The sequence below is a fragment of the Rutilus rutilus genome, assembly GCF_951802725.1.
Source record: "Rutilus rutilus genome assembly, chromosome: 5".
Lineage (NCBI taxonomy): Eukaryota > Metazoa > Chordata > Actinopteri > Cypriniformes > Leuciscidae > Rutilus > Rutilus rutilus.
Genome location: NC_140213.1, coordinates 9,630,025 through 9,645,616, shown reverse-complemented (window position 1 = coordinate 9,645,616; position 15,592 = coordinate 9,630,025). Strand labels below are relative to the sequence as shown.

At 39.7% G+C, this 15,592-nt stretch overlaps 1 protein-coding gene across 1 annotated transcript in view; it reads left to right on the top strand.

Moving 5' to 3' along the window:
* Positions 1–1,299: 1,299 nt before the first annotated feature.
* sema6d (semaphorin 6D) overlaps positions 1,300–15,592 on the top strand; it is a 132,616-nt gene continuing 118,323 nt past the window's right edge. The window contains exon 1 of the mRNA XM_084408661.1: positions 1,300–1,442. The gene's annotated coding sequence lies outside the window, so the exon portion shown is untranslated. The remainder of the gene's footprint in view (positions 1,443–15,592) is intronic.

Sequence of the window (15,592 nt, the reverse complement as noted above, 5' to 3'; positions counted from 1 at the left end):
TTTACTTCCCAAATTCCTGTAATTTTCAAGTGATCCTGAAGACTTTTCAGGTTTTTCAGGTGTATTTGATAAGGGATGGAGCTAAGGGAGTTGCACAACCCTGCATTAGATGTCTATGGAGCATCATCTCATCTGAACAGGAACAACACAAGGCCTAACACAAGTGTCTCCAACCCTATTCCTGGAAGGGCCACAATCCAGTTTACCTCCAGCCCTACTTAAACAAACCAATTTCATCAGGATTATTAGATTCTTCCAGGCAAGCGTGAGCTAAACTCTGCAGGACTAAACTCTCCCTCCAGGAGCAGGATTGGACACCCCTGGCCTAATGTCTCCTAATGACCCATGCCGTACTGCACAAATGATTTCTGCCGCATGCTGACCTTTAGTGACCTTTTAGGACAGCTTATCTTACTGTGCAGGGGGGCGTGTGTGTGCTCTCAAAAACCAGCAGGGGAAAAAAGGGGGATGGTCACAGCACGTGTGCAAGAGTGTGTGCGCATTTAGCCGAGACAGCACCCTCAGGGCCGTCTGCGATCTCGGTCTGGTCGCCTGCCTGTGCCGCAAGTATTGACTGAATGTCTGATTGTCTTCAAACTGTCAGCGTGGGCTTATTGTGTTTCACAGCTCAAGAACAGCCCGAAGACAATGAGGAAAAACTCCAGAACTAGGCTTTCATTCTCTCAGATCTCTCCGCGTGGCAAAGTCTGAATGCTAATTTCACACCTGGACTCATTACGTTCCTGTTAAAATTCTCTGATTATTAAAAGTGCCAAATTCAGAACGCCAATTATGCCGAAACACACTCTCCTTTCAGAAACGTTCATCACACCTTATTGTGCTTTGCCAAGGGACCCAAATAAAATAACTTGTGATAATATGGTGCTTAAGGGAAAGGAGAAAAGAAATCAAATTGTCTATGTTGGCTAATCGCTTCGATATATATCGCCACACTGTATTGATTCATACCCTGCCACGCGCGGCTGTTATTCTGAGGAACAAATAAAGCGCAGAGGGAGCAAGTGATCAATTAGCCTCACATTATTCCTTTTGTCTGCCACAGCTGAGTGGTCTTATCAACCACAACCACACAACTTCCCCTCTGGCTGTCATCCCGAACCTGCTTCCAGAACCTAGCTTTATCAGAACCACCGCTGCAGTCTGGCTTTGCAGGGTGCATGTGTATGTGTGCTCTGAGCTCAACTCCCAAGAGTTTAACAGACAAGGGTGTGTGTGTGTGTGTGTGTGTGGCACTGACTCTCTCTGCGCTCTACGCTCGCACACACACACACACTCCGCCTCGCAGCTGCGTGTATGACAGAGAGAGCAGCGTGCATGTGGACCACTGTCTCTCAGTCTGAGCCTGTGACTGTCCAGTTTGTAGAGGAGCGCGCTCTCTCCATCTCTTCTCGCGTGTGTGTCCTGCAGAAACCCGACTGAACGTAAGTCCCTGGTGTCTTCCGATGCTTTTGTTTCAGCTGTGCATGTGTGAGAGACACTTCAGACGTCCCCGTTCCCTCGTAGTTCTTCCTTCTGCTGTTTGAAAGTCTGTCTAGATGTGTGTTTGGTGTATAATAGCAAATGTTTAAGGTGATTGGGTCAGGTTTTGACAAGGGGGGCTGGTATTAATGGGAAACTATGGGGGATGACTGTTATCCGTGACTCTCTGCATGTCACATCCAGAGAAACTACAAGATTGGCTAAAGGTTTGTATTCATGAGCGCTTTGTTCTGGTGTGGTGTAAGCACGTGTTTACAGGACTGGCTGATCGCACACCTGATAATTGAATGAATCTGCAAATACTTTATGAGTTACAATCTGCCTGCTTACAGACCACACTGCACTTGCTTTTTTTAAGCAAGATATATTTACTCGATTAGCAAAACTGTATGAAACAGTAGATTATTTTTATTTTTTTCAGAGAATATATCTTCAATACATTTTATTTTTCTTATCCCATTGGTAACTTTCCTTGTTTAAAGTGTAAACTTCCTTAAACAAGGGAAAAATAACAGTGGGGTAAGAAAATCATTTAAGATAGATTCTTTCTGCATGAAAGTAATTAGCTCGTAACTTGTGGGTGCATAGAGCTATGTTTGTTGAGGTTTCGCCTTTTAATGGTTATTTGAAATAGTCAATGCTGAATAATGCTAAATGCTGAATAATTAATAAGACTCATAAAGCCCCAGCATGTGTTTGAGACTCTAGCTGTAGGGATGCACTTTACCACTCCAAACTGTACACAGCATGCCAGCCATACCCTCATCTCAGCAGCAATTACTGAATTAAAGGTGAAATGTAGTGGGAAATATTCCACTGTCGAACCATTTTTGCTCATTAGTAAATCTATGTGGAGAGGCTGATGTATCTTCCATCTCCCTTAATTTAATTTAATGTGCTTAATTGGTTTGACCAAATTATGTTTTGTGTTGGAAAACAAATAACGTACAGTAGAAGAACAAGAGAATACTATAACATGCAAGTAGACCAAGAAGAATAGGGATAAGCAGAAACAAAGGATGAGTTCATACAAATGCTGTAATTATTCTGTATTTCACGCTATTTTATTTTGAAATCTACTGAAGCCATACAAGAACTTTGTGATGAACAGACTTTGCTCAAGTTGATTCAGTGCTGCTTTTGTGTCAACAATGTCAAACTTAGTGCATTGGCGTGCACTTTTTCAATCATCTTTTGAACACAAAAGTGATTTGAGAGCTTCCATGGAAAAGAAGCTTATCAGTGATAAACATTTTAGTTTCTATCTGTTCCTTACAAAAAACTATTCTGACACCAAAAGTCTTTACATTTATAATATACGTTTCATAACTTTACATTTCTTTAATGAACAGATACAATAATATGTATAATATAAACAGATGTTGTATATATGATCTGCTGATATGGTGATGGATTGTTACTTTCTACTTAGACAGACAGACAGACAGGCAGGCAGGCAGGCAGACAGACAGATAGACAGATAGACAGATAGATAGATAGATAGATAGATAGATAGATAGATAGATAGATAGATAGATAGATAGATAGATAGATAGATAGATAGATAGATAGATAGATAGATAGATAGATCTGTAACACTCTTTTACAGATGTCCAATGCAACCATCAAATTCTGGTAGGGGTTCAAAAACGTGCTGAAAGCTGTTAGCATTAGCAAGTCTCCCAACTCTTTCACAGGTGCTATGTCTCCATTGTTGTTCTGTTCCTTGGCTCGTTGAGTTCTTTTGTTTTGTTTTCTCCATTCAGTGCCATATGAAATCCTTTCTGTGTGTATGTGAGTGTTGTGTGTGTGTGTGTGTGTGTGTGTGTGTGTGTGTGTCTTTGTTTTGTTGCCAGGGCTTGGCTGAAGCAGGCAGCATCCATATTGCCCATGAGCGGAGACCCCACCCAACCACGTTCACATGTGATGAATAAAACATGATATTGAGATTGTGCCTGGGCTGAGTGCAGCCGGGTAGTTCTGTTGACCCGTTTCAAAGAGCCACCGACAGGTTCGGACTAATTTGGGTCATTTTAAGCCCATATAAAAGAGGCACGTCAGTATCTACAGAGGCTGAGTGAATCAGCAAGTCCAGAATGATCCAGCTTGGGTCCCTAGACTCCCCCAGCTGAGGGAAATATAAAGCAGGAACACGTTCAAAGGAAGTCAATGTTTAGTCCCTCGGTATCTCTCTCTTTTTCTCTCTCGCTCTATTTCTTTACCTCTCCGCCATTGTTGAGAGCATGTGCAGATATACATCTTTTTCCTGTTCTTCCCACTGATGAACAAAAGAGTCATATTTGCACTCTCTCGAAGAAGGTTTTATTTATGCAGAAATTACAATTAATTTACAATGCAAATGCAGAGCAAAGTTAAAAAGATGACTGTTTACTTGTATGTGGAAGGTAAAGATCCTGACCCACTCAAAGTTTGGCTGTTGTTGGTTGTGAGTGATTAGCATACGCGATCGCTCGCGGCCGTATACTGTATGTGTTTCTCTGTAGGTTCTAATGCCTACTCGCTTTCTCTGAACAGAAAGGAAGCTTCCTGCCTTTTTCACCCTGCCGTATCCTCTTCATCTCTATCTTTCACAGCTTGTTTTATTTGTCTGCAGGGACTTGCGTGTATGTCTTCCAGATTCACACTTTCTAATGTTTTGTTTGCCCCCTTATGTATGATTTCTCTTGGTAGAGGTGGGTAGATTCATCTCTCCGCTCTAGGCAAGTGCCCTTTCTCTTTTTGAATGCCAAACATCTCTTAACCCACCCCAAACCCGAGCCTATGCCAACCCCTCACTTCCTCCTAAAACCCTCCCTGAGGTATGAGGGAGTTTTAATAAAGGAAAGGAAACCATTGCATCATACCTAGTTTTGCAGAACTAGGCTTTTGAAAACCTGCATAAATCTGTCTCACTTTGTAGCTTAAGCCGGGCTCAGACTACAGGAGTTTTAAAATCTTAACCGATTGTGAAATCTGGTTGCATCACGCACATACAGTATGGAGAATCTTCACATATTTTCTTCTTTCAAATCTCAAACCTGCACACACTAAAGCCCTGCCTTTCATCCCGAGCCCGACGGGCCCCGACTTATTTACGCTCCTAGGGACGGGCTTCGGGACAATTTTCACGTCATAGTTCATACGCGGGCCGGGCCTCGTGCCTGTTTTAGGCTTATCCTTCTTTTTATATTCAACTGTCAAGACTAGCTCGCTCTGTGTTTAGTGTGGATTTTGTATTGAGTTGAGAGGCTAACTTGATCAAACATGTTTAACTCTCTGTCGGCTGCTTGGACGTCATAACATTTTTTTTTTTTAAAACCTTACACAAAAATTGTTCCGAACATTTGTCTAAATTGACTTAATAAAGAAGTTAAAAGAAACATAACTACTTTGCCATTGTAAACAAAACGGAACTATTATAATGGCTGCAACAGTAGTATAGGGCAGGCTGTGTAATGGGAAAAAATACGGGCTCCAGTCGGACTCGGGCTGAGAATTCTGAGGAGCTGTCGGGCTAGGGCCTGAGCGTCTCGGGCCAGGGCCGGGCTAGGGCCTAGATTTGAGGCCCGTGCAGGGCTTTAGCACACACTACAAGATTTGAAAATCATGGCGCATCACACACTAAAAGATATTCTTAAGATTATCATGCCAGATTTATCACCTCACGTGATCTCACGGGGAAACCGATGTAAACAAAATGGATACTGTGTCACAGCAATTTGCTGTTGACATTATATGAGGAGACATTATTAAGGCAGTCGTGTTGTTGTCAGATTTCGACTTGCCGTTCCTCCATCTCCGTTGTCCACTGGACCTGTACAGCTGCTTGTTTCGCGTTGCCATTTCAGAAGTTCTGTCACTTCCATCTCCTTGTAGACTTGTCTCCCATTGGCTATTGTGGAAGTACTGACGTAATCATAGCTGTATCTTCCCGATGTAAAATCCTAAATATCAAACATGTTTAATATTGTCAAGACGGCTCCAATGTGTCCGTGAGCACATCCGGAGGTTTAAGATTTGATCTGTAAACGCCTCACATTACCAGATAATCTGGGCCTGACATCTGAACAGACCAATTCCCTGGACGTGTTTTTTTCTCCGAATGTCGGGATGGGAAAATCATACATAAATCGTCATGAAACTCCTGTAGTCTGAGCTCAGCTTTAGTCTATAATACCTGGAGAAAGGTATCCGTTAACATTTCTGTTTATCTCATTGGCAGTTGTTTGCCTGGTATAGGTCTTGGAAGTACGTAATTTGAAATCTGCCATCTTTGCTCATGGGAATTATAGAAGATTTTGAGCCAATTAGCTGAGCTATAAATGCCATGCGATTAATCCAGAAGACTTCAACTATGCTGCTGGAGACCCACTGCCCAGCAAAGTTTACTTTCAACCTGCTTCAACACACCTGTTTGTGATTTTCAGGTGACCATGAAGAACTTGATTAGCTGGTTCAAGAGTGTTTGATTAGGGCTGGAGATCTCTACAGGACAGTGGTCTCCATAATCAGGGTTGAAGACCTCTGGACTAATCCCTACAAGAACCTTTGCTATCCTGACAGCAGAAATGTCTGAAGTCTAAAACCAGGCACTGAAAAAGCTACAATAATATTACAAAATGTTTGCGATATGTTGAAGAAAGATGGCTTTTGGAACCACAAGGTGTAGCTATGGCATCTACCAGAGGCTAACACACCAGTGCTGATCAGCCATAGCCTGACCTCTTGATTCTGTCTTAAAATCACAGGATTAAAATTCACAAGATGAAACTGTCTAAACAACATGTAATGGAACCAACAAAAGATTGCTTTGTTTATTTGTGCAGTTTAGGGGTGTGTAAATCTGAAATGGGTGATATGAGCTTGTCTTCATCTAAAGCACAGCATGATTCATTATTAGCACATGCAGAGGGTCTCTATCAGCATAAAGTCTAGACTTTGCATATTTTAGGCCAAGAACCATTAAATCAGACAGGAAGAGATAATCTGACTGACATGTAAAGAGACTGATCACAAGTTTATTTTATTCTTATGTACCATAGGGTTTTGTAAATTTGAAATGGATGATATGAGTAGGTCTCATTTTATACCCAACATGATTTATTCTGCTTTTTACTGCAAAGCTATTAGTACATGTGAATGGTCTCTGATTAACCAACCTCTTAATCATATTGTTTACCTAAGCACTTTTTAGGGGCAGCTTTATCTCTCTCTCTCTCTCTCTCTCTCTCTCTCTCTCTCTCTCTCTCTCTCTCTCTCTCTCTCTCTCTCTCTCTCTCTCTCTCTCTCTCTCTCTCTCTCTCTCTCTCTCTCTCTCTCTCTCTCTCTCTCTCTCTCTCAATGCATCTCTGTCACTAACCCAATCTCATTAATGATCGATCGATCTAGGTTGGCTATGTTCTATGGCTGGAGTCTGAAGTGGTTGTAAGCCGTGGTTCTCTGTATGGGGCTGATGTGGAGAACCATGCTCTCTTTCGTGGAGGCTGTAGTAATTAGCTACTCAATGTTATGGCACTACATCAATCAGAACTTCTTTTCATCCCGCCAGTACCATGATTGGACCGTTTGTTCTGCCTCTCATGGGCCAGTGTTCAGACACTGTGGCGGTTTTCTTTGTACCTCTAGAGCAGAGCTGATAACAGGTCCTGCATGTGACTGAAACTCTTAGTGGATGCAACTGATTTACATGGTTTTACCAAGAGACACACAAGAAAGTTTCAATAATAAGGTTAAAATAAATTTGCACCAAGCCTGACATGATGTTTTTGACATGATCTCCACAATCTGACTGTGTCAAGGTTAATAAGTCTCTTAAAATGTTATATTTTAGTAGTAATAGTTATAGTCCTCACTAAAGAAGTTATTTTTAAATACACATTTCTGTACAGCTCCCATGCTTTCCCAGTGTAGCATTAACTATTTCAGATAAACCTGTCCCTAAACAGCAATGGTAAGTGGATCAGACTTCATACAAACAACCAAAATGGTCTGGATCTGTGAAACTACTTCATCTAACCTGGCAGGATATTTCAGTTAAATAGGTACATTCACTAACATCAGTGGTCTTGTTCACATAGAACAGGGGTAGGCAAGTTCGGTCCTAAAGAGCCACTGTCTTACAGAGTTTAGCTCCAACCCTGAAAAAAACCCTCACCTGCCTGTAGCCTTAGTGAACCTGAAGACATTGATTAGCTTGTTCAGGTGTGTTTGATTAGGGTTGGAGCTAAACTCTGCAGGACAGCGGCTCTTTAGGACCGAACTTGCCTAAACCTGACATAGAAGAATCACAAAAGACAAGATATTTGAGTACTAGGTCATAACATTCCATTTTACCCTTTTCTCGCTGTTTACACCTCAGTTCTTGTTCTCTTGCTCTATTTAGACATCAGTGGGTGTGATTTGATGATATTAGCTTTGTTAGTGCAGGTGTATAACATGCTTTAGGCAGAGACGGGAATAGAACACACAAATGCATTTTGATACCAAAAACATTTTAAATAATTCAGTCATGATGTTGAGTTTACAGAGAAACCACAGACACAGAGTATTCCTCTGTTTCTGTCAGTTCTGATTTCTGCTCTGCTGATAGGAGTTCATCATCCTTGATGTTCAACAAAACATGAAAGAGGAACTAATACGTCTGCTGTTCTGTTGTGTTTCTAAGCAGTCTAAATGCTAGAATGTTCCATCAGATTTGTAGCTTCAGAAATGACTTTGAGACTGTTCAGATGTGCTGGATCAAAATGGACCACACGCAGTTCACAGGCCATGAAAACCTGATGGTGTGGAACAGAGTAGGCAGGGCGGTCATTTCAACCGCTAGATGAACGGCCAATCTAAGAGGTAACTTTACCATTATACTTCTCAGGGGCAAAATAAAATTCACCTTATTTACGGCCACAGAGTGTATGTGTGTGTATGTTCAGCCTCAACTGCATTTGAGAAGCAAACAAATGTCGACAGCAAAACAGAATTAGCCCACCATGCAACAGTATTAGCCCACAGCTCCTCGGAATTACCTCAAAACACAAGAAAATTAGCCCACAACACAATGGAATTAACCCACAATATAAAGGAATATTTTCAGCTAGATTCAATTTTAAGTTCAATGAAAAATGGTGTATCACCTCATCATGCTAAAAGGAAATAGTTGCTAATTGTGTCATATAATTCTGCAGGGCATGAAACGTGTAGTTTACTTTACAACAGAAAAAGGTTATTCAACTCGTATTTTAATATGCTGTGTCTTGACAGATAAAATCAAATTGTTGAAACTGGAAGAAAATAAACATAAAAGATATGCAGAAAAAGAGGTAGAGCCAAAGTCCTGGTGTTGGAAACACCCCAGGCAGCTTTTTTTCTAGTTATGCAAGTACAGCTTATCTACGTAAATTAGGGCACAGAAAAATCACCAGTGTTTGCCAAGCTTATGTTTTAATAACATTTCACCAACACCCAGGGTAATATCAATTTCTTTAGCTTAAATTAGCCTCAAAACATGTTTTTTCTTGGTCAGGATAACACACTTACATCCTAGACCACAGAAAAAAAAAAAAAAAAAAGATGCCTATGCCTTTGATTGGTCTTCTAATGTTTGACATTTTTAGAAGCTGGGACTTGCTTTCTATTCACCTTATTTTGCAACGTGGAAGTAAATACGATGATGTACTTCCTTTTAATGTGTTAGACTTCTGTTTCGCTAGCCGGTAGGTAAGAAGCCATGTTGTGAGAGCACGCACAAAACACCATGGTTAATATTTACCACACCCGCGGTGTATAACACAGTGGGGGGATGAAATGTAGAAGTGGTCTAACAACTTATGAGAACATTTTCAATTAGTTTGTGTTGTGACGGGTCTTCGATGCGCGTCTCAGCAGCTCGTTAACAAATGCCATATCTGCATTTGCTATGAGATTGGGTTGCTAATAGCGTTCATATGGGAATGCAATATGTGCAATTTCACCAGATTTGTAACGTACATAATCTATAAACCTACCAACACAGGAGAATACATCAATATGTTTCTAAATATGTAAACTGTTCATGCATCGTGACTTAAAAATAAAAGTGTAAACCCTCATGAGTGTGCGTGTTTTGATGTCCACGTTATTGTTCAAGAAATTACAGTGGCTGTAACATTTTTATCATAAAGAAGTGACCAAATATTAAAGGGATGATCTTCTGTGGGTCTGCCATTATCGACGTGGAAAGAGTAAAAAGTACGGAAATGTTGGCAGTTTCTCATAAATGTGTTGCTCAAATACACACAAGAGAAATACATAAACTACTGCTGCGTTTAGAACCTTAATAACGTAATTTAACAGACACTGTTTCACATGTACTGCATCGTGTCACACATTAAGCATGTGTGTGCAAAGAACTCAAAATGGTGATTAAACGGTTAATGCAACAGATAAACTATTTGACTAAAACATAAAAATAACAAGCAACTTGCATTGCCAGCATGTTCACACATTACAAAAATGCTTTTAACCAAAGCCGGCGAGCTTCTTGCAGCGCAGATCATAGGGTGCTCCACATACACTTTCAGTTCAGGGGCCTCATTTATAAAACTGTGCGTAGGAACCTTACTAAAAGTGTACGTACGCACAAAAGCCAAAAATGGCGTACGCAAAAAAATATTCAGACTTATAAAACCGTGCGTACGCCAGTACCTGCGCAGAATTCACTTTATAAATCCCAGTCAGCGGAAGATTGTGCGTACATGCGTCTCCACCCGAAATAACCATATATGGAGCTTACAACGCCTAGTTTTACTATGCAGCTCCTCATCTACATATCACAACGCCTAGTTTTACTATGCAGCTCCTCATCTACATATCATTTGCATATGATTATTCATCCACGTGATAACTTAAACGTTATCACGTGGATGAATAATCATATGCAAATGATATAAACGGTACAAGAAACATTACATTAATACAAATCAAGTAGTTATCCTTGCCTTGTTTTTGAATAGCCTACATAAATCAAATAGTGTAAAATACATTTCAGAGAAAGTTTTTCTCAATCTTTTCCACTTGCCGAATTGTATTTTTAATTGATTTATATTTTTAATGGAAACAGATAGGCCTTGGGCATTATTTGCACGAAACTATTTTCTCAGACAATCTGGTATTATCATGATAAGCAATTATCTCTGTGGTTAAAACATTAAAACGCAGCACGCCACAGGAAAAGTGTTCAAAAACAATCGCATCCACAACAAATATTTCTATTGATTGAATTGAATATAAAAAAATGTTGTAACTTTTCAGTATGATTTCATGTTTAAGTGTTTAACTCCATAATTTGAATGGCATATTTAATCTAAATGTTTATATCAGAAGTAAAACATAGTTTAAATCATTATTTTATTTATTTAAACTGCGTCAGTTTCACTAAACGGCCCAACGCGCTCGCTGGCGCGGACATAAGAAGGAATGGATATTTGCTTCAAGTGACAGGCTTGGTGAGGGAAATTATATTTGTATTATCTTTCTGTATTATGTTTAATTTTAATTCTAAATTCTAAAAGTGACCAAAAAGACATTTAACTCCAACTCACCATCGGTGTCGCCAAACTGCTCCGTCTCCAAAATGTGCGTACGCATGGGTCAGAGTTTGCGTGTAGGTGCGCATATTTTCACGTCAAGTTTTTCTTCATAAATCCCACCTTTTGCGCAGGAACTGGCGTACGCATGGTTTCAGCCCCGTTTTGTGCGTACGCAAGCTTTATAAATGAGGCCCCTGGTGCGTGGATTATGGTCAAAACAAATTTCTTGCAGGTATTTTTTACGCTTGAGCCAGCTATTATGGCACACCCTAATTGTGCAAAGGACGCCAGTCTGTCTGCATTCCATATTAAAAGATAGCTAGCCAGTCAAAACTACACAGTCGACACAAAACTACGGGTTCACAATACAACTACGATAAGCGGAAGTGGTTTACCGGAAATCGAACACATTATATTTAAAAAATGGCAGCGCCTGCTCTTGCGTGAAAAATAAGGTGGATAGAAAACATTATTTTGTTCATTGCATGGTTTGACCTTATAATGTGAATGTTGTATATAATTATCATTATGAAATGAAGAAAATCACGGAAAAACATGTTAACAAAAAAGAGGTGTACATCTTAATGTCAAGGTGGTGTTTAGTTTCGGCACCACTAGGGGCGCCAAACGTAATTCCTGTCAGCCATTGCTCAACAAACAGGCAGTCTGACATAATCATACCGTTTGTTGAGCCAAATTTAGGAGTGACATAGGAATTGACATAGAGCAGGTTTTATCTATTTGTCAAACAAAATAGCATTATAGCTGTATACTACTCAACAAGCAATCATTTAGCTACAGGATAAGGCATTTATTAAATAATTTCAACATGAGCTGTGTTTGTCATTTATGTCACTGAACATTGCTCTTGCATGCTATTTTATTAGCTATAAACAAAAATATTGGATATGGGCAATGCTTCTAGGAAAGAAAAAAAAAATCTTCAAAAGAAACTCAGTGGGGGGTTTGATTTACTGAGCCACATAGTACCATCTGGAGACGGGCAAGCTTTCCCCAATATGGAGTAGTTACATTACCCCTCCCACTGACAAACATGCACATGCAATTTACCATGGCAGGTTTAGACAGTATAACATGTAACAATGTAGCTTGATATACAGCATGTAAAACCATATACAGGCATACACTACAGTCAAACATAATTTCATGTAAAATTAAAGAAGGAAAAATGAGAGCGAGAGAGAAATTTCTCTAACCCGTAGCAATAGCAGCATGACAAACCATTTTACAGAACATAAAGAACAAAGCAGGTTTCAACAACACAAAAAGTAAAGCTTTAATTAAGCATAATGTTAATTAGTGTCGGTGTGGTGGAACACTTGTTCTGTCTGATTATCAGCTAATTAATCTCCAGAGAGAACACGCTGAGCTCAGAGAGACAGACCCATGACCAGCGGCCTGAGAAAGAGAGAGATTTTTATTTAATGAAAAGTAAAAAGTTGTCTGTAAATGTGTAATGTTAAAAGCACAAACCTGTGTGGCAAGCAACCAAGTATACTAATCAAATTGCTAACAACCCAGGCAATTAGATTCCACCTCCTATATTCAGCCAATTCCATTCGGTTTCTCTCTGTGATTCCCAAATGGGGTGGAGTCCAAAGCTGTCTAAGGTGGAGCCTGTTTACTCTGCTAACAAGATCTGAACCCTTAGGGGCATCGACCGCTGTCTGCAAGAGTCAAATGTGTGTGTGTTCAGTATTCTCTAGTTTCCTGCTTTACAAACATCTTCTTTAAGCGGGTGAGGGAGTGAAACATCTAAAACCAGAATGCTTTGGTTTCCCAGAATACCCTGTACTCTAATGTTAGCTCTACAGTAAGTGCTATTACACAACCCATTTTTGAAGATTCACGATAAAAAACGCTGCATTATGCATGCCTTTGTAAAAAAAAAAAAAAAACCTACACGCCTGAACTCGTGACACGGATGTGCCTGAACTCCCCATTTTCCTAAACTTGCACTTTGAAACCCAGTTTCAGAATGTAGCATTTGCAGGCCCTCAAAACGCTGTTGTCATGTAAATGAACGATCAAAACACTTAAAGTGTTCCATTTTTTGTTGAAAATTGTGAGGTGTAAACAGCCCCATAGTGTGTTCTAGGGTTATGTGGTCATAACAAACCACGGTACTCAAGGGGGTTATAGGGACCACCTGTGCACCAGACAGTGACAATTACACCACAAGTGTTATTTAAGTAGCTAGCTAACATGTTTTAAAAGCTACCTTTGCTAACAAGATTATGTTCAACCTGTTGCTCTGTTATGATAGTAGTTGACCTGAATGTGAAAACTAATTGCAGACAGTTTTTGCACTAATGTAGACTACAGACTCTCTTGCACCAACCAAAGGGTCAATGCTTTGCAGATTAGCATTGCCCTATTAGCACTTGCTACATGCTATGGAGGCTAATATTGTATAGGCTAGTATTGGTAATCTTCACAAAATTAATCCAAGTCTTGCTTTGGAAGGCTCTTAAAAGCAATAAATATATTTATATTTTCTCTGTCTGCTGTCTATGCGGTCACAGATCTGGGCTGCGTTTCCCAAAAGCATTGTAAGCCTAAGTCGATCACAGAGACCATTGGTGGCAATTGTCCTACGAACAACTTAGGCTTACGATCCTTTTGGAAAACACAGCCCAGGACGGTTACTAGTGAAGGATTTGGGACTGTGCACATCCTCGTTTAAGCCATCAGCCAATCAGCTTTATCATGATAACATTTTCTTGCAGCTACAGAGTATTTAGTCACATGGCAGATTTCAAATCGTGTACTTGCGGGGGCGGCCATTGAGATGAATGGGCATGCTAACAGATAGGTATTTCAGACTTCCTGATAACAATGCTGAGAATAACATATATATTCGTTTTGTGTTATGAATTGCATTTTGTCATATTTCAAAATGTGGCAATTTGTGAAATTGAATAGCTAGATGCTCCTATGTTCACGTACTTGTGTGGAGTATGTTTCGAGTCTTGTGTGTGTCTGTGTGTGTGTTTAGCATAAGTAGACATATCCATATGTACAACTCAACCTCAACAAGAGAGCAGAGAAATATAGGATTATGTGGGGATAGTAATTGTGTTGACCTTCAGTTTGTATTTTTTGTCCAAGCTTATTGTTGTTTAAGTTGCTTTATCAGACTGCAGCAGTAAACAGCCCACTGGCAGCACCAGAACAGAGCAGCACCAGTCTGGCCCCTTTAATTCAACACATTTCTTATGCAAGTTTGTACTTTCTTTGACATGAAGTCAGCGTAGACACCATTTTTCCATTAGAGGTTCAACACCTCCATCTCCAATTTACTTAAACGTTTTTTGTCCTTACAACTCCTCTGCCACTCTATGCTTGAGGACTTCATGGACCATTGGCCATCATTTTCAATTCCAACACCTCTGACAGTGTCTGTCACTTGGTCCCATTTCCCACTCTTCTGCTAACTAGGTTCTTGTTGCCCACTCTTCTGCCAGTCTTGTCTGGGATAGCAAATAATCTAGTCTTAAAGGGGACTTATTATGTCCCTTTTAACAAGATAGGCTGCATTTACACTGCATCTGATCTTTTGACCAGATCGGATCTTTTGGCACGACTGGTATCCGATATCTGTGTTTAGGGGAATGCGGGGCACAACCTAACACATTTTGGTTTTGGCTCAATTATTTAAAAAAAATATTAAGTTAGATTAATCTTTCCTTTTTTTTTTTTTCTAGGACCTACCATTTCCGTACAGTTGCACTGTGTTGCACAGTTTGTACATCTGTATAGATAGATATCCATACATCCATCCCTCATCCAATCATAATTCAATTATGGATCAATATCATGGATAGAGATATTGTAATCATAAATCGTAAAATATTGTAATTGCTATTAAATTATATTTGTGTGTGGCAGCTGCATGCAAAATTATTATTATTAATAATAACAGTAATAATAAAAACGAGCTCAAAATCACATTTTAAAGGGTTTATTGCATGAAAACAGGCTTTTTAATAAATAAACAAGTGATCATAGTTAACAAATGTGAAAAAATCATACTTTGACAATTAAATTCCAAAAAAAATTGTGAAAGTCCAAAAAACTAAATATATAAATAAATACTCAAACCTGAAAAGTTGTGTGGCTCCCTGTTTTAATTTCATTATCGTTGTATACTTGGCGGCTCAGTTGTAACACTGTGCTACAACTACAACTACTAAGGTAATATAAAGTTAGATTTGGTGACGTACACACCCAACTCAGAAACCAAAAAAAAACGTATGATGAAAAAATGTACTTGCATGGTGTCAAAACACTCTTTGTCCAGTATCCTCACAAAATCTTATCAAAACTTTCCACAAATCCGCAGGAGCCCGTCTTCTGGCAGCAAGAGAAAAAGAGCGGAAACACAACCTGCTTGACCCTGACTAACTATGTAAAAGGTCTATGTTACATTTAACCCCGCGTAAGGTTGTACCACACGCTCCCCTACATTAAAGGGCCCCTATTATGCTATTTTAAAGTTTCCTAATGTT